Source organism: Topomyia yanbarensis, chromosome 1 (assembly GCF_030247195.1).
Source record: "Topomyia yanbarensis strain Yona2022 chromosome 1, ASM3024719v1, whole genome shotgun sequence".
Lineage (NCBI taxonomy): Eukaryota > Metazoa > Arthropoda > Insecta > Diptera > Culicidae > Topomyia > Topomyia yanbarensis.
In genome coordinates this window covers 53,589,199-53,607,457 of record NC_080670.1, presented here as the reverse complement: position 1 = coordinate 53,607,457, position 18,259 = coordinate 53,589,199, and the positions used below count along the sequence as shown (strand labels likewise).

Here is an 18,259-nt window from a genome sequence, read left to right as displayed (position 1 = left end):
TTTGGCTCTTGAATCATAGGATGTTTTTAGGGTAGGGCCATTCTGGTCCCGAATAAGACTTCACTCTAACTTTCGGCGTAATATCAGACCTGAGAAGTATTTTTTGTGTGAAGTATTCAAGTAGAAACGATATCCGCAAACATACGAAATAAAATAGTATCAAGTTTCAAAATAGGATTATAATGAATTAATTTTGACAAAACCTTTTTTTGCAATTTCCTCATTGTTTACATTTTGCAGATAGGCCTTTTTCAAATGTTTGGCTAAAATTCTTACAAACCCCCCACAACGCAAGGCGTTTGAAAGTGACGTTCAACGAACGCGTCGCTTTCACTGTCATTGATTGTGCAACTTGCTCAATTAAGCTGTCAATCTGACATTTATTGTGCGTTGCGTTTTAGTAAACAAATTCCCGCACACCAACACATTTGAGAGATTTCTGTTTCGTTTGCAAAAGTTGCGTGTGTTCGGTGTGCTCCAAAAGAAATTTCGGTCCATGCTGACAGTGTTGGTGTGCTGGAAACTAGTGTGCAGCAGCCGGAGCCGGAGTTTGATTTGGTTCGGTTGATATTTTTTTGCTCCGGTAAGAGGCCTCCCTTCCCCTTCTTGGTCGATCATTGTTTGTGCAGTGTCGATGCTGCTGGGTGGTGGTAGTGGTGATGTTGCTCTGAATTTTCGCTTCACTGCGACCGACGAGAAAGCCTCTGCATTTGCCCGTGCCAAAACAGCACAGCAAACCCAGAGTCGGTGCGCTGCAGTTCGGACGCGTTTTTTTTTCTCTTCTATCGCTGCTTTCGAGTGTCCGCGGTGTGTGTATTATTTTGACTGCGAGTGGAGTAAATTTGCGACTTTTCGTCGGGTGAAAATATACAATAATTTTCAAGTTATCTGAACTGGCATGATTTTAAAAGGAAGCATAATTATCATTTGAGTGTTAACAGTGGAGTGTGCTAGCGGAAATTGATTTTGAAATTTGGATACATTTTGGAAGTTTGTGACGGTGAATGGTGGTGCGATTTTCTGGATGTTGCGAGCTAAAATGGAAGTGCCATCATCCGCTGCACTCGAGTGAGCGAACCAGATCAAATTGTGGATTATGTGAATGCAAGGATTGTTTTGCTTTGCTCCTAACTACGGCTAAGTTATGCGACCAGCAGGTCAGGTTAGTGTCGAATTGTTTCAGCATAATCCTTATAGGAAAAAGAGTTCCCCCCCCCTCGGGCATTATTGTCGGAATGGCGAGAAATTCTTTCGGAACACCATTGCTGAGGAAAACTGCATCTATGTACTACTAGCAAATTGCTAGAGGAAAATTTCACTGGAACTGCAGCTTACCAGAAAAGCAAGAATAAAACGGAAATAGCGCCCCTTGGAAGTTATTTGTTGGGACGCGAAGCACTTTTTCTCATCATCTGGATTCAACCATCATAATCATTCTTGTTGGAATAATGCTTTGATTATATTTTCGCCGATGTGGAGTTCGTTGACCAGCTGCGAGAATTTGGGAAAAATGAGGGTTGAAGAAAATATTGTTCAAAGATGATGATGGTATATTTACTTCAAATTCATGTTATGTTGTTGAATTTGAATTATGTATTATGAGTTAATTTCGGGCGGTGAGTACATTCCAGTAAACGTCGAATAGGGATCCGAAAATCTATGGAACCGTCACAAAACTTTGCAAAATCTTTACCTGTGTGGTTTTAGTTTTCCAATTAGATAATGGATATTTTGCACAAGTATCAATACAGTGAAGACCCTTTTTTTATCAGCCCTTTGGTGAATTTTGAGCTAATAAAACGGGGACACTGACGAAATCGGGACATATATTTTTCTTTCTTTTCAATAAACCAAAGCTCTTAAAATATTTTTCTTTAGTCCCTAGATATAGCCTCACAACCTTTTCTTATTATTATGTGACTAATTTGGAACACAATTTGCTGTTATAATGAAAATGTAGATAAAAGCCGTCAAACATTTTGTAGGAACATTTTTTGAATGAATTTTAAAACATTCATTTTTTTCAGCCTCAGAAGTTTTGCTAGGGAAGGGGTGGTCATTATTACACTTTTTACAAGCGGGAGGTTAGAATTTTGTGACAAAGTGATACGAAGGAGAAGGGAGGGGTCGAAAATCGATGTAAAAAAGCTACGTTATTTGTGTACGGCCCCTTACATGTTATTTACTTATGTGGCCTGCGTTAAGCCAAACCGAGCTAAACGCCATAATTTTTTTCGTGTATTTTTCGTACCAAAATTCATTTTTCGATAACTTGCCATTTACGTAGAAAGTCAAAGAACACTTGCTTGCTTTCGTTTGCTATTTGAGCTCCCAAAACATAATAGATATTAGAGTTCCTGGTGTTACATTGGATGCTAAAGCGATTTTAGATAAAGTACCTCAAAATGGCGCTTGGTCCTCTTTGGCTTAACACAGGTCATGTATTACACGACTCATTGACAAAACGTTGAGTTTTTAAGTTTTAGACAATTTTTAGCGTCAACGTGGAACTTGCCTTCGATTTCCTTTATATTTTGAGGAAAGTTAAGACTGCGGCATGAAGCATTACAAAAAAAAGTGCTAGCTAATTTCAAGAAAGTATAGCTATAGATTTGACACATTTTACTCAATCAGATGGCTAACATTTTCATGATCTGGAAGGAGAGATGTGTTAGATCTATCTTCTCAGACAGTATTACGCATGTAGCTAATTAGCTCAAACCTTTGTTATCCCATCATACTTGGTCACCGGGTCCTCTGTGTGTTACTGTGCTTAAAACTACCTTAAAACTTAATATGATATAAGTCTCATTAAAAATCGATCAAGCTGTTTTCTATCAATCCGTGACGCCCATTGATAAAATGTGTCGACTTTGCGCCTTAATATCTGACAAATGAATGAATATATTTTAAAGTCTTTAAAAAAAGGGTCCAAACCTTTCATATTGTAACGTTATACTTTGAACCATGGACAAAAATTCAGTATGATTTTGACGGTAACCCGCCAATACCGGTAATTTTGATAACCCTCTTTAATTTTTGAGCATCTGGCTACTCAATTTTGTTTTTTGAGGAAATTTAAAATGACACGCAATTAAGAGCAAGAAAAGGAAGTTGCAATAAAGCATTGAACGATGTTAAGTCGGCCTCTTGTCACATGGCATAGACGATATAGGAGTGGGTATACGGCAAAGTTTTCTCTGGGTGGTGCTAAACTGATAAGCACACTACGCAAAGTATATGTTTGCTTTGTTTAGTTTGATAAGCTAGAAACTGATACCTGTGAAGGTCTATGTGCAGGAGAAATACGTATTATTTGGTCTGAGCAGGATGACCGCTGATGTTGTCAACCAATGGACAACTCAATTAATGAAGCTTTCAACGAGTTCGAGACGGGCACAATTATTTTTTGTTGAGATGGAACGGCTTGGCGTTGGGCCTGTGGCCTTCGTCTGGCATAGTCCATTCTCATTGGTTATCTTTGATTGGTTGGTATGTGTGTTTCTACTTATAAGTGAATAAATAACTTCACATGGGTGGTGATACATGTAGTTCCTGCTAGTGGTCGACTCTTAGGACATTCTGTATGTTGGCAGGTTCAGGGAAAGGGTGCAGGACTTGCAGCTGAGGGAATGTTGATTGTTTCGCTCGATCAGCCATTTTGCTTTTGAAAATGACGAATCACTTCATCAGATGGGTGATGTCGAGATGAATGCCCAGTAGGGTGACAATGATTTATATGAAAAAAAAAATTCGCAACCTACACCCCCTAGAATCGTTCCAAATCATGAAAAAATGTCACTGTCCAAATTTGCGCGAAATCGGTTAACCTAACCCCTCCCCCCAAAGAGCTTAAAGTTTGTATGGGATTTTTGGCCAAAATGTATGGGGAAACACTCGCAGTTCACAAAATCGCCGCTAGAGGTCGCTGTAAACTTCCGATCACTGACCTAGGAAGGAGTTAAGCTTTTGAAGATATGCTGAACAAGTTTGTCGAAGACTGCAAGACAATCCAACCAACCGTTAAAGAGTTATTAACGTTTAAAGTTGGATACTGCTGCTTAACATTCGCAAAGGGCGTACTCCGCTTATCTCATGTATGTGAACCACGAGTGAAGGTGGGACAAAGTTAGGAAAAACTCACATATCTCTGAAACGATGAGAGATAGAAAGCTAGGATGTTCCACAAAGTTGTAGAGGAATAAAAGGACTTTTTGGTTTCACTGGAAAGTTTCAGGATTTCTCCGCAAGGTGGCTGTAGTGAGCCAAGCAATTTAAAGGGAATACTCCTATCTGTATAACGGTAAGAGATGGAGCATTTGAATGTTCTACAAAGTTGTAGAGTAGCAAAAAATATTTTCTTTTCTGATTTGAATAATGCAGAATTCTATCGCATGGTGGCGCCAGTGATCAAAATTAATTCAAGGTAATACTCCTATCCATACAATGGCAAGAGATAGTGCAATCTGATGTTATGCGAAGCTATATAGTATTTCAAAGGCTTTCGTGTCTCGTTGTAAAAATAGAATTTAGGCCGCTTAGTGGTGCAAACAGCATAGAGTATGAATATCTTTTAATACACCTTTTGAATGTTTTCTATTTTTTTTCGAATTTTTACTCCTATTTCTTGTGCAGAGATTCTTTTATTATACATAACATGTTACAAAGTTTTCTTAAGACTATCATGCTATGATAAAACCTGTATTCTTAAATTTCTTCAAAACCCCATTTATATTTCTCCTGTTGCATTCATTTATATAGCATTTTTAATGTTTTTAACTAACTGTTGACTAACTTTAAGAGCGCTCTTGTCCCAGAGATGTCGTGTATAGTGCTCGTTTATTACCTCTCGCAGAAGAAGCGTACACAATGCGCTGTGAATCCAGTTACACTGGCATTGGTTGCACGATTACAGGGCTGATAATTTGGTGATAGGTGAAAACTAATAGTGTCATTCGAATGTCAATTAGTGACTTTTTCATCAAATCTAGCCTCACTTATAACTTAGAAATAGGCTGCTCGAAATATATTCTGTTTTCTTACGCGGACTACAGGGCTTAGGTACTATATTGTGCTAGAATATTGTCAGCCTGGGATAAATACCTAAGTAGGCTACAATCCAATTCGCGCTGTGCTTCTATTATATTCAGCATCCTCCTTTTTTGCAAATAAGCAAAGCGTGCATGCCAATTGGGTTACCTGCCCACCACAGATCACCAAATCACCAGATATTTGAATTTTGCTTTTGCAGATCTTCTAGAATGGGTGGATCGTCTCGACGGCTGGGTATTTTATGCGGTTCATCGCGCATGTTGCTCGCTATCGCCGGAGGAATATAGTGTATGTTGTTGTCGTCGGTGCTCGTTGGTCGCCTCAAGGCGTGCCATGTGCTGCGAACCCAATTCAAATGATATTGGTTATACGAGAACAGGACTGATATTTTGGTAGTAGGCAAAGGATACTACGCCCATTTGAAGACCCGATGGTCAATTTTTCGTCGTATCTGATACCACACAAAGCTTCCAAACTGAACAATTCAAATCAATACTTTGGAATTGTAGTCCATGTGAGGTCATAGAAATAAGGATTACTATTCCACAGTGGTCCAGAATGTAAATTTAGCAAGAATTTTGAGATTTTTCTAAATCTAAACAACTTAGCCTTAATAGGTCTTTGGAGAAGTTTTCGTAGTTTGTGGGTTTCTTCCTTTTGTTAAAAAAAAACAGATAGGGTAATTGTTCCAAGATCAAAAAAATAACTTTTTAATTATTCCAGCTAGAGCCAAATAACCTTCAACGAAGTTGTAGAACGACAAATCTTGGAAAAGTTTGCTGAAGACATGTGAGCTTTACCTATCATACTTTTCATTTAACAACTTTTACTTTTATTTTAAAATTGAAGGTTAGGGTGTTTCTTAGTGTTTATCAGAAAAACTGTTTTAGTCAAATAACTTTTGCGGTATTGATTTAAAAGTGAAGTTGTCTACAGACAACTTTAAGATTGTTTTAAGGAAAATAATTTGTTTCATGGCAACTATTATATCTAACTATTTTTGCTGATGAGTTATGAGCACTTTTTCGCCAACAATAACAATATCACTCATTGGGGCAAACAAATAATAATTCTTTTAAAAGTATAACTAAGGTCATTACTAGAGTTATAATTGAGCAAAAAATCACGAATACGTTTTCTAAAAGTTCATAAAGTTGATTACAAAAATTCTATTTTTGATATTATAAGTTCTTATATCTTTTGAATAATAGAACCTAGCGTTTTAATATGGGTTGTTCTATTTTTTTAAATCTTAAAATTAACTTTTAAATGGCTCGAGATAGAGCTTTGTAGAAAATAAAATTTTAAAAAACTTGGTCGAAGACACTGGAACTCTATGTCTATTTGTTTATTTGTTTATTTGTTCAATACATCAACAGGCATATAAAAGCCCCAATGATGTTGACTTAAATACTAGTCTAATTTCTATCAATCAAGTACACAAAAACAATAGTCAAACAATGATTAAAAATAAATAAAAAGGTCAAATGTTGTTAGCTGATTGATTAAATAGTCTGGAAAAACGTATACGCAGATTTTGCCGAGAAATGTTGAAATCAAATGCCGTAGCTGCCTGGTTAAAAATTCGTTGCAGACCAGTGATGGCTCCATACATACTATAGTAAGTGCGTCGGAATGGTAATCTGAGCATAATGTTGTTGCGTAGTGTTCGAGGAGCGACGTTTATGTTGATTTGTTCCAGAATAGCTGGGGCATCTATACGACCTTGCAGAGTGTCAGCGATGAACAAGGCTCTTGCAGTATTCCTTCGAATATGTAGGGGCTCAAGTTGAATTAGCTAACACCGGTTTTCATAGCGAGGTAGTCGGGAAGGATCTCTCCACGGCAATCTACGAAGCGCGAAACGTAAAAAGCGACGCTGAACGGACTCTATTCTCTCAACGCCATTATTGTAGTTTGGACTCCAAACTTCAGAGCAATATTCTAGAATTGATCGCGATAAAGAACAGTAGAGCGATTTGAGACAATAGATATCCGTAAAATTTTTGGCTATTCTGAAGATGCATCCCAGTGCTCGAGATGCTTTACCAACTGCATAGGAGACGTACCGTTTAAACGTAAGTTGAGGATCCAGAATCACTCCCAGATCTTTAACGTGACTGACGCGTTCAATGTCTGTTTCTAGTAGACGGTAGTTAAAATGAATCGAATTTTTTTTCCGTGAAAACGATATTACCGAACACTTCTTCGGGCTCACGTACATGCGGTTCGTGTTACACCAATCAGCAAAGACATCAAGCTGCTGTTGGAGAAATCTGCAATCTTCAATTGACCGAATTAGGCGGAATATCTTGAGGTCATCTGCGAAGGACAATCGTGGAGTCTTCAGAACTAGATGTGCATCATTGAAGTATAGCAGAAACATCAACGGTCCCAAGTGGCTTCCTTGAGGTATTCCTGACGTAGAAATGAAGGTGGGGGCCTGACAATCTTCTATGACAACCGCTATCTCTCGGTCTGTGAGGTAGGATCGAAACAACTGCAAAACACTACCATTTATTCCAAATCTCTCCATTTTTGCGATTGCGATATCGTGACTTATCTTATCGAAAGCGGCAGATAAGTCGGTGTAAACAACGTCGGTTTGAGCACGATGTTCCATACTCTCTGTTATGTAGGATGTTAAACACAGCAGGTTAGACGCTGTTGACCGCCCGGACGTGAAGCCGTGTTGATCGTCACTTAGGTACTGCTTACAATGAGCTTGAAGAGGTTCCATAATCACCAGCTCGAACAACTTTGAAACTGCGCTCAATGAAGTTATTCCACGGTAGTTATTGACGTCTCGCTTATTACCCTTCTTGTGGACAGGGAACATGTTCGCGTATTTCCAGCAAGACGGGAAAACTCCTCTAGCAATAGATGCTCCAAAATAATGAAGAAGCGGAATAATCAAAGCTTCAATGTGCCTTTTCAGGATAACGGAGGGGAACCCGTCGGGTCCCGGATTGAAAGATGACTTAAGCCGAGAGGAAGCTCTGGTAATCATCGTTGCATCGACATCGATAGCACCCAAAGCTTGGCCTACAAGTGGAGCTCTGCTAGCGGCGAGTTCGATTTGCTCAATAGTTAGTGCCTCATCTGTGAATACATTCGCGAATTTTTCCGAAAAAAGTGCACATATGTCTCGAGATGTGGTAGCTATATTCCCATTGAAAGTCATAGACGACGGCAGGCCTGATTCCTTGCGCTGCTCGTTCACATATTTCCAGAAACGTTTAGGATGCGACTTGAGATTACGCTGAATATTTTGCTGATATCGATAGAAACAGCGTTGACTGGCCCGTTTGTATGCATGGTTGAGACTGACGTAATAGTCTCTGAGTGATATTGTGCGATACTTGGTAAACCTCCGCAGGGCAGCTCTCTTTATAGACTTCAGCCGTCGCAGTGTACTCGTTTGCCACGGAGGGCCGGTTTGTCGATGGTGAACTTTCTTTGGAACGTGCCTGTCAATAGCATACACCAGAACGTTAGAAAAGGTTTGAACTGCGGTTTCAACATCTTCGGGGTCCAGAATATTTTCCCAATCGATGGTGGAAAGAAGATCTGCGATACTGCGATGATCAGCTTTACGGAAATTGTAGGAGACATAAAGCGGTAATATATCGAAGTCATGCACCACAGAGCTATCAATCGTGGCGATCAGTGGAGGATGATGTGCTACTGGTTTTACTAGGGGAGGGGGAGCCGTCACTATTGATGTGGCGGAAACCTGATCGCTGACAAAACAAAGATCGAGATGGCGGCTATTCTCATTGGCAATAGGATTGATTTGTAGTAACGTGGCTGAGCTATAGCTGTCAAGTAGCCTCACTGCACATGGATGGAGAACGGAATGGTCCGAGTCCGGATAAAGAAATCCATTAGGGGAAGATTTCCATGAAATGGCCGGAAGATTAAAATCTTCTAGTACCATGATCTCATCAACAGCGTTAGCATCTTCGAGGATAGTAAAAACTGAGCTGCAGTGTGCTTCAACGTATTCGGTATCACGAGCGCGGTCGGGTGGAACATACAAAGCACACAAGTACAACTTACGGTCGCCAAGCTCGATAATTGTCCAAACCTGCTCTAGACAAACCCAAGAAGTGTTCTCGACGATTCTTGCCTTCAAGCTGGTTTTAACTGCTACTAATACGCCGCCTCCGGTGGATTTTCGGCTGTTGCTAGGGCTCCTGTCACAGCGAAACACCTCGTATTCAGTACCGAACACCTGACTGGAAAGCGTGTCATCGTTCAACCATGTTTCGACGAAGACAATGATGTCAAAACTCTTGTCGGAGACTGCAAGACGGTATTGCTCAACGATTGAATTAAAACCACCAACATTTTGGTAATATAGCAGCATGTCGTGTATTTTCCATTTTACAAGAAATTTACCAAAAAATAGGATGTTTCTTAACAAACGGTTTTCTTTATATAACTTTTGCAGTTTTAATTTTTCATAAGGATCACGTAAGAAAAACTTTCAGATATTTTGAAGGAGAGCATTTTGTCTCAATGTACCGAACCTCTAGCATCTCTCGTTAGAAAGTTATATATACTTTTTACTAAAAATAAACTCTTTTATGAGTAAATATTGCAAGACGTAAAAATATTGTATTTGCCATTTTTTGCGATCTATACTACAAAGCATGCTATATCATATGACAACAACGGTATTTAATGTTAAGCGTCCTAATCGAAGATAATGCTATATGAAAAAGTTATATTCTGGAGCCATGTCCATTCCAAAGTACTAAGTAACTCAACAGTGACATTATTTCTAGGACCCCAAAGTAAGCCAATAAAAGTGTACTTTTTCGAAAATTGTACCGCGGCGGAACCCATTATACTATGAAGTGCTGTTCCGTTTTCGTTGTGGCTAACGACTTATCATTCAATATACGGGCCCTTTTCAAAATTTCGGGATGAAAGTCGTGTAAGGTTTGGAACGCTCATATCTTTTCATATCATACTGCATGGAATTAATCAATTTTCGGAATTTGTCGAAAATAAGTTCAACAATGTTGTATAAAATTTTGAGGTATGTATGACATGCATTAATAACGAAAGCCTGTTTTGAAAAATCTTTCGAAAAAAACTACTTGGAAATGGGGAAAAGTTTCAGCTCATCTCGGTCAGAGCCTTCAATATGATGCACCAACCGGACACTGAAATGATGAGAAATTTTAAATGTAGGTCCGCTACAGTTTTATTTCAATTTTTTGTGTAGAGCTGTTTAGAGCGTACAGGGTTCTCCAAGGGCTGTACAATACCGGGAAAAAAATATTTGTGAACTGTACACGGCTGGTGGATGAATCAATTTGTGTCGTTACCTACTACTAGCAGAGGAAATTATTTTCATTTCTGATAGTTAGAGAGTAGCATGCACGACGAAAAACCGGATTTTAAACACCCGCCCGTAACCAGTTCGTGATTCTTTACTGCTAACTTCATGCACCGAGCCGAAAAAACGGATTTTACAACACCCAACTAAAACCAGTTCGTGATTGGTTACCGCTAATTTCGTGCACCGAACCACACATCTTGAACAAAATAATTGTAATTTTAGTCGGTTTCTATTAGTCGACCTAGTTGAATAACCGGAGACTACATTTCAACATTTTTCCTGCATTCGTGAACGTTTTTCCTAATAAATCGCTGTTTTAGGCTTTTAAAATTTTATTAAAAAATTCTCATCTACAAAACAAAAATAAAAAAGGAATTGTTAAGGTATGAGAAAAATTAATTACGATCAATTTAAAAAAAAATAAAGATAATCGGTTGAGTGGTATTTCAGGAATCGTGATCACGGGAAAACCATTTTTTTTAAATCGGTATTTCGAGATAATCGAGTTTGAAATTACCACTGCGCTTGGTAGACGAAGCACGCTTCTAAGCGATGTAACTTTCGATCTATTTCTCGGATCTCTATAAAATTTGGAAAAATATTCTCAAGGAGTTGTACTTTCAGATAAAGTAAAAAAATTCGATTTTTTGAAAAATAAAAAAGTATGTAACCCCTTAAGCTTCATACACACAGTACATATGCGTCCTTATTCCAATTTTAATAACGAGACACGAAAGCCTTTGAAATACTATATAGCTTCGCATAACATCAGATTGCACTATCTCTTGCCATTGTATGGATAGGAGTATTACCTTGAATTAATTTTGATCACTGGCGCCACCATGTGATAGAATTCTGCATTTTTCAAATGAGAAAAGAAAATATTTTTTGCTTCTCTACAACTTTGTAGAACATCCAAATGCTCCATCTCTTACCGTTATACAGATAGGAGTATTCCCTTTAAATTGCTTGGCTCACTACCGCCACCTTGCGGAGAAATCCTGAAACTTTCCAGTGAAACCAAAAAGTCCTTTTATTCCTCTACAACTTTGTGGAACATCCTAGCTTTCTATCTCTCATCGTTTCAGAGATATGTGAGTTTTTCCTAACTTTGTCCCACCTTCACTCGTGGTTCACATACATGAGATAAGCGGAGTACGCCCTTTGCGAATGTTAAGCAGCAGTATCCAACTTTAAACGTTAATAACTCTTTAACGGTTGGTTGGATTGTCTTGCAGTCTTCGACAAACTTGTTCAGCATATCTTCAAAAGCTTAACTCCTTCCTAGGTCAGTGATCGGAAGTTTACAGCGACCTCTAGCGGCGATTTTGTGAACTGCGAGTGTTTCCCCATACATTTTGGCCAAAAATCCCATACAAACTTTAAGCTCTTTGGGGGGAGGGGTTAGGGTTAACCGATTTCGCTCAAATTTGGACAGTGTCATTTTTTCATGATTTGGAACGACGCTAGGGGGTGTAGATTAGTGATTTCAAAAATGGTCGTTTTATTGTCACCCTAATGCCCAGTGGTTGAAACTTGATTCGAACAGATTAGGTCGTTTGCAGACTTGGTCGTCTCCGAGAGTAGAGGCGAATTTCTCTCAAGTATCTAATGATGGCAGATTTTTTAAACCAAAAATGTTTTCACTACTCTAGAGTATTTTCCTAGTCCTCATTGTAATAACTACCAATATCGTCAAGAACTGGGATTATCAAATGCTGTTACAAGTTCAAGCAGGAATGTAGCACAGTTGTGGAGAAACTTGAGATAAATTTTCATTAGTGTGTTAGTAACATTGAGTCCCTTTTTGTTTACTTCCTTCAATTATCCGATTATTACAGCGTTACTATAAAACTTTTCACTGAAGTTTCCGCACATATCGACCGACGATGGTTTTAAATGTCGAGCGTCTCTTCCTGAAGCACGCTTCAACTACCTGGTCACCAACATCGTACGGCGAGGAAGAAAGAGCAAATACGGACGATTGGTATATGCCTAACGGTGCGTTTGCAGAAGCATAAAAGCGTCTGAAATCAAAGAAAGTCCCCGGTCCTAATGGAACACCAAACGTGGTACTGAAAGCTGCGATCCTATTATACACGGACATGTTCAGGATGGTACTGCAGAAGTGTCTAGATGATGGTAACTTCTACGAAATGTTCAATGTACAGAAGCTGGTGTTGCTGCCAAAACCAGCGAAGCCACCGGCAGATCCGGTCTTGCATAGGCCTATCTGTTTGTTGGATACAATCGAGAAAATCTTGGAAGGAATCATTCTTAACAGGTTGATGAAATGCACGTTGACAGTGGAGGCAATTCAGACAGTGCTCGAGAGTGCCGAGAAGACATCTAAACTGAAGCAAAGCGGAGATCTATACTGCGCTGTGGTCGCGGCAGATGTGAAGAATGCATTTAACAGCACAAGCTGGGAAGCCATCTTTGTGCGTTGCGCAGAATAAAGCTCCCGACTATCTATGCCAGATCCAGAAGATTTACTTGAAGAGCAAAGTGCTATTGTACGAGACGAACGAAGGGCAGGTGTTAACACTAGTCACGTCTTGTGTTCCTCGGGGCTCCATTGTAAGTCAAACTCTTTGAAACGTGATGTACTTTGGGGGTTTTACGGTTGCCCAGGAATGCAAAAATCGTGGCTTTCGTGGACGATATATCACTACAAGTAATGGGTGAGACACTTGAAGAAGTGCAGGTGTCGGTGACGGAGACAGTAGAAGCGATTGAGAACTGGATGAACGCGATCAAGCTGCAGATAGCACACCACGACACGAAGGTGTTGTTGGTTAGCAACGGCAAAGCGGTTCAGCATATGCAGATTCACGTCGGAGTGATAATCGACGATCGGTTGAGCTTGAACACAAATGACCTAAATAAAAAAGCGTCTTTTCACCAGCGGGTGCAGCTCAAACAGCTTCCGACTGGTATCCAGCGGCTGAATAAGAAACGATGCGTTGCGCCAGCTAATCCTAAGGTGGCAGCCTCACCAGCACAATGCAGGTAGAGCGCGACCCCGGTAAGGTAGTACCGAAATACCCAAAACACCACGAAAGGCAAGAGTAGAGCAAAAACGAACTGGATTTTCAGCAAACGACCCGGCAACGCATAAAGGATAACTAACGTAGAAACTTTGAATGAGCTGTAGGAACAGCTCGCGAGCTGCGTAATGTTGGCGTGCAGCAATACAGGAAGCACGATGGTCGAAAAAGGGGAGAACACGAATTCAGAGCAGTGGATCCCATTCCGAACACTTCATTCAGGTACCACATTTACTACAGCGGTGGTGAAAGAGCAGACCTTGGTATTGGTTTCATAGTGATCGGAAAGCAGATGAAGGGAGTTATTCGGTGGAAGCCGATAAACGACCGAATATGTGGGTGAAGAATTAAGGACCATAAAATTTAAACTGTTGTCTTGGGCAATCTACGTAGGTTATATCTAAGCTCTCATAGAACGTAGCTTAGATATAACCTACGGAGATTGCCCAAGACAAGATGTTATAATGGTCATCGGAGATACTAACGCACAGGCTGGGAGGGAGCAGTTGTTTCATCCAATTATTGGTACGCAAAGCCTTCATTCTGCTACCAATGATGATGGCCTGCGGCTTGTAACTTTCGCTGCTGCTAGGATGGCAATTAGTAGTATCTTTTTTGCACGTGAGGATATCCGAAAGCAGGCCTAGAGACACCATGTGGCAGTACTTTTTCCCAAATAGATCACATACTGGTAGATGAACGACATTTCTCCGACGTCATTGATGTGAGGACCTTCAGAGGCCCAAACATCGACCTCGTAGTAGCAAAGATTCGTGTACGATTATCACGAGTCTAAGTAACAACAAAATGATGCTATTCAATATAAAACGTCTTTCGGCTGAATGTGTAGCAACTGTGGTGAGTATCGCCATATAGATGACACCAACGTAACTGGCAATGTCAACAGCATGTGGGAGGCTGTCCATGAAGCTGCGATTATAACGGCGCAAGAAGTGGTACAGGTGCAGCTCAGCGGCGCCAAAGAAGCGGTTAGTTCGATGAAGAGTGCCAGAGAGTGACGAACAAGAAGAATGCGGCCAGAAGCCGGATGCTAGATGGATGGCTGGTACAAGCCTCAACAGAGAGCAGCGGTACGGGGAAGCGAGAAGAGTGCCGAGAAACGAATCCATTGTGAGAAGAAAAGGCAGCACGAAGGAAGTGTGATTGTTGAAGCGCAAGAAAGGATAGACCGGAATGATTTTATGCAACTGTCAGCGGTGAGCGGCATGAATCAGCACCAGTGTCCGTTATGTGCAATGACCGAGAGACTAATATGCTGACAGACACATAATGGTGGCTGCTAGGTGGAAGGAGCATTTCGAAGTTTTGTTGAATGGCAGAAGTGAAAGTGTATCTAGGAACAGGATAAGCATTGAAAATGACGGACAAGCTGTGGATCCACCAACATTAGACGAGGTTAAGAACGCTATACTTGATCTGAAAACCGGTAAAGCTGCTGGGAAGGACGAGATTCTGGTTGAACTTTTCACACACTGTAGTGAGCAGCTGCACCAATAATCCACCGCATTATTCTAAGAATATGGGCGGATAAAAAATTTTCTGCTAGTTGGATGGATGGATTCATTTACTCCAACTACAAGAAAGGGCGCAGACTGGAGTGCTCTAATTACAGGGGAATATCTCCTGAATTCGGCGCACAAAATGCTATCGCGTATCCTGTTAAGTAGTCTGAAACCGCTTGAGGAGTCCTTCATCGGCGAATACCAGGCTGGTTTTCGTGAGGACCGATCAACGACGGATAAGATGTTCAACCTGCGTATAATCCTAGACAAATTCCGGACAGCTTACAGCCATCTCTTCATTGATTTTAAAGCGGCGTACGACTCAGTGAAAAGAAATAAACTGTGGCAGATTATGTCGGAATACTGTTTTGCGGCGAAATTGATTAGACTGATACGTGTGACGTTGGATGCTTCAAAATCAAGTATTCGGATCGCAGATGAGATCTTAACCACATTTGTACCTTAGGTGCACTTTCAAATTTGCTGTTCTTGAAGGAGCTACCAGGAGAGCTGGCGTGCAAAAGAACGGAACTATCACCACAAGGTCGCTAGTGCTCTTTGGTTTTGCGGATGATATGTATGTAATTGGAATCGATCGTAGAGCAGTGGAAGAGGCCTTCGCGCCTTGTAAGAGGGAGACAGCAAGGATAGGTTGGTTTAGTCATCAACTAAGCCAAGACAAAGTACATGGTCGCAGGTAAAGAGAGTATTCGGAGTCTTCGAGCGTAAAGTTCTGCTGACAATACACGGCGGGATACGCGAAAAAAGGGTGTGACGCAGAGGCATGAATCATGAGTTGTACCAAGTATAGAAAACTGCGGATATTGTTAAGCATTTAAAACACAGCAGTTTGCAATGGGCTGGTCATGTAGTGCGAATATCGGAAGAAAGAATTGCAAAAACTATATTCAGCAGGGAGCCACCAAGAGGACACCGACTTCGTGGGAGGCCACGAACACGTTGCACAGTGATCACCTTCCATACAAAAGTTGAACAAAACCTCAAAAGTGGTCCGAATTTGATGAAAACTTCACATTAGGGTAATTTTGTGACGCTGAATTCATATTTGTTGTTTATTTTTTGTTTTTTTGTTACCTCAAAATTTTTGTACTTAGGGTGGTTCGAAAATTCAACATTTACGAATATAAAGTGCACTATCTCCGAAAATTAATCTACAAAAAATTAGGTGCGGTGAATTTTTTAGCAGAATACACATTTTTTCAATTGTTGATAATGATAAGACACATCTATAAATTATATTACGAACCCTGGGTAGTCAAAGGCTACCATGCGTCTCCTTCAGACGTATCATGAAAAATTACTGGGGTAACCCACCAGTAAATGAGTGTTTGGGACTGTGAATAAAAGGTGGAGCTAGTGTTCTGGGAAAATTGTCGGATCGATGTTTTTTGAGGGAATTCCCTCATTGTTATGTCTGTTAGTCTGTGGCTATAAGTCCAACGAATAACCTTTCAAATTAAATCAGTTTGACCCCGATAGGAATATCAACTAAAAAGATATATTCATTTGAATAACTTAATTGTAAATAGTTTTCCTCAGAATTCATCATCTATTTCACACTTGAAGTTCTCTAAAAAATCGAACTCCCGTCCTCGGGACTTAATATTTTGAGAAGACTCTATTCAACCTGTTAAGAAACAGAAAAAAATGGTAAATCATGAGGTTTTGTCCGGCTAGGCGACACTGTGCGTTGGCTCTACGCAGTTGAAGAGGACCTGAGATCCCTGAACGTGCGGGGAACTGGAAGGACGCCGTTTAAGACCGACAAAGATGGAGCTCTATGATACGCCCGGCATTAGCGAGATGACGATGTAGGCAACAAGGTACAAGACAGGTAGCTTAGCTTAGGTAAACTGCCCGTAGTTGCACTTCATAATAGACCGAATGAGTGAAAATGTACAATGAGCCAAAAAATGGTGCTTGGGAGGGGCAAAATTATTTTCACTGTGCATATGTCACTGACCCAACATTTCCATAAAGTGGTCAATAACGACACCGGTTACGTCCAATGATGTTCTAACGGAAAGGAAAGGAATGTCTATCACTCCCAGTTGATAGCAGGGATGCCATGTGTTTTTCCAAAAAGTATATTTTTTTTTTTAATCTGGAATTGTCTGGATGGCCTCTAATTTTTTGGGATAGCTATAAATGTTTTTTTTAATGAAACATATTTGTATGGTAACAAATATGTCACAGCTTACTGAAAATTCGATAATTGCACTGTCAATCTGACCATCTCAAAGGCTTAATTTTCAGCATAGAGCATATGCATTGAAATTGCGTCTCTGAGCTTTCGGCATCTTGAATAGCTTGAACTTCTAGCTGATTAAAATTTGACAAAATTTGCTCACTTTTAGCGAAAAAACTAGGGTATAGTGTATTTTTAGCTTTCTGAAAAGATTTCTTTTGAAAAGTTGTAGCTTAAAAGGTGGTTTAAAAATCACCTTAATCTTGTAACTTATTTTCTTATTTTTCAAATTGTCTGGATAAATCTGGACATTTTTTTTGAAATATGGATCAGACGAATATCTGTATGTCTGGACGCAGTACCGTCTTTACGCATGGGCACACTGGGCCAGGGCCAGGGGCCCCGGGCGTTTATGGGCCCCCAACTTAGGATGAATATAGAACCATTCTGAAGGCTATGTGCCAAAAAATAGTAGCACTCAATTGTTTATAACTCTTTAGCGTGTGGGTAATAATGGATCAGTTGCACGTATTCGCACATTGCACCTTAACCCATGTGACGTTTTAAGAGCATCAGACAATCAAGCGAAGTGATGGTAGCGGTAGGAAACGAGACACTGCATGACCAGGATGGTACTGTACCAATTCAAACGTCAATTCAACATTTCGATTGAACTTTCAATTTATTTATTTATTTTTACGGTTGTCACGGTAAAGATAGATACGTCTACCTTTATCAGGACACATGTTAGTGAACTTTTGTTTTGCTGAAGAAATCAGCAAAACAAAAGTTTGTTTACAAATCTTATTAGCCCTATTTAAAAGTTGATATGGAAATGTTCTCCAACACGTATAATAAGTTCGAAAGGCACCAAGCAGGAGCGGCAACCAGCAAGGCGGCAAAATCTGCACAAGGAAGCTGTCCAGAAAGTGGAAGAAGAAGATGTCGAAATTCGGTACACAATCATTGTTTGGCAAGCGATCCGCTCATGTGGCAAATTTTCATTTCTTCATCACATCAAGTGTTGTGAATGGACAAATCTACATGAAAATCTCTAAAATTGACTCCT

At 40.1% G+C, this 18,259-nt stretch overlaps 1 protein-coding gene across 1 annotated transcript in view; it reads left to right on the top strand.

Moving 5' to 3' along the window:
- Positions 1-634: 634 nt before the first annotated feature.
- The window catches only part of LOC131677632 (uncharacterized), a 326,970-nt gene continuing 309,345 nt past the window's right edge, over positions 635-18,259 (top strand). The window contains exon 1 of the mRNA XM_058957528.1: positions 635-1,162. The gene's annotated coding sequence lies outside the window, so the exon portion shown is untranslated. The remainder of the gene's footprint in view (positions 1,163-18,259) is intronic.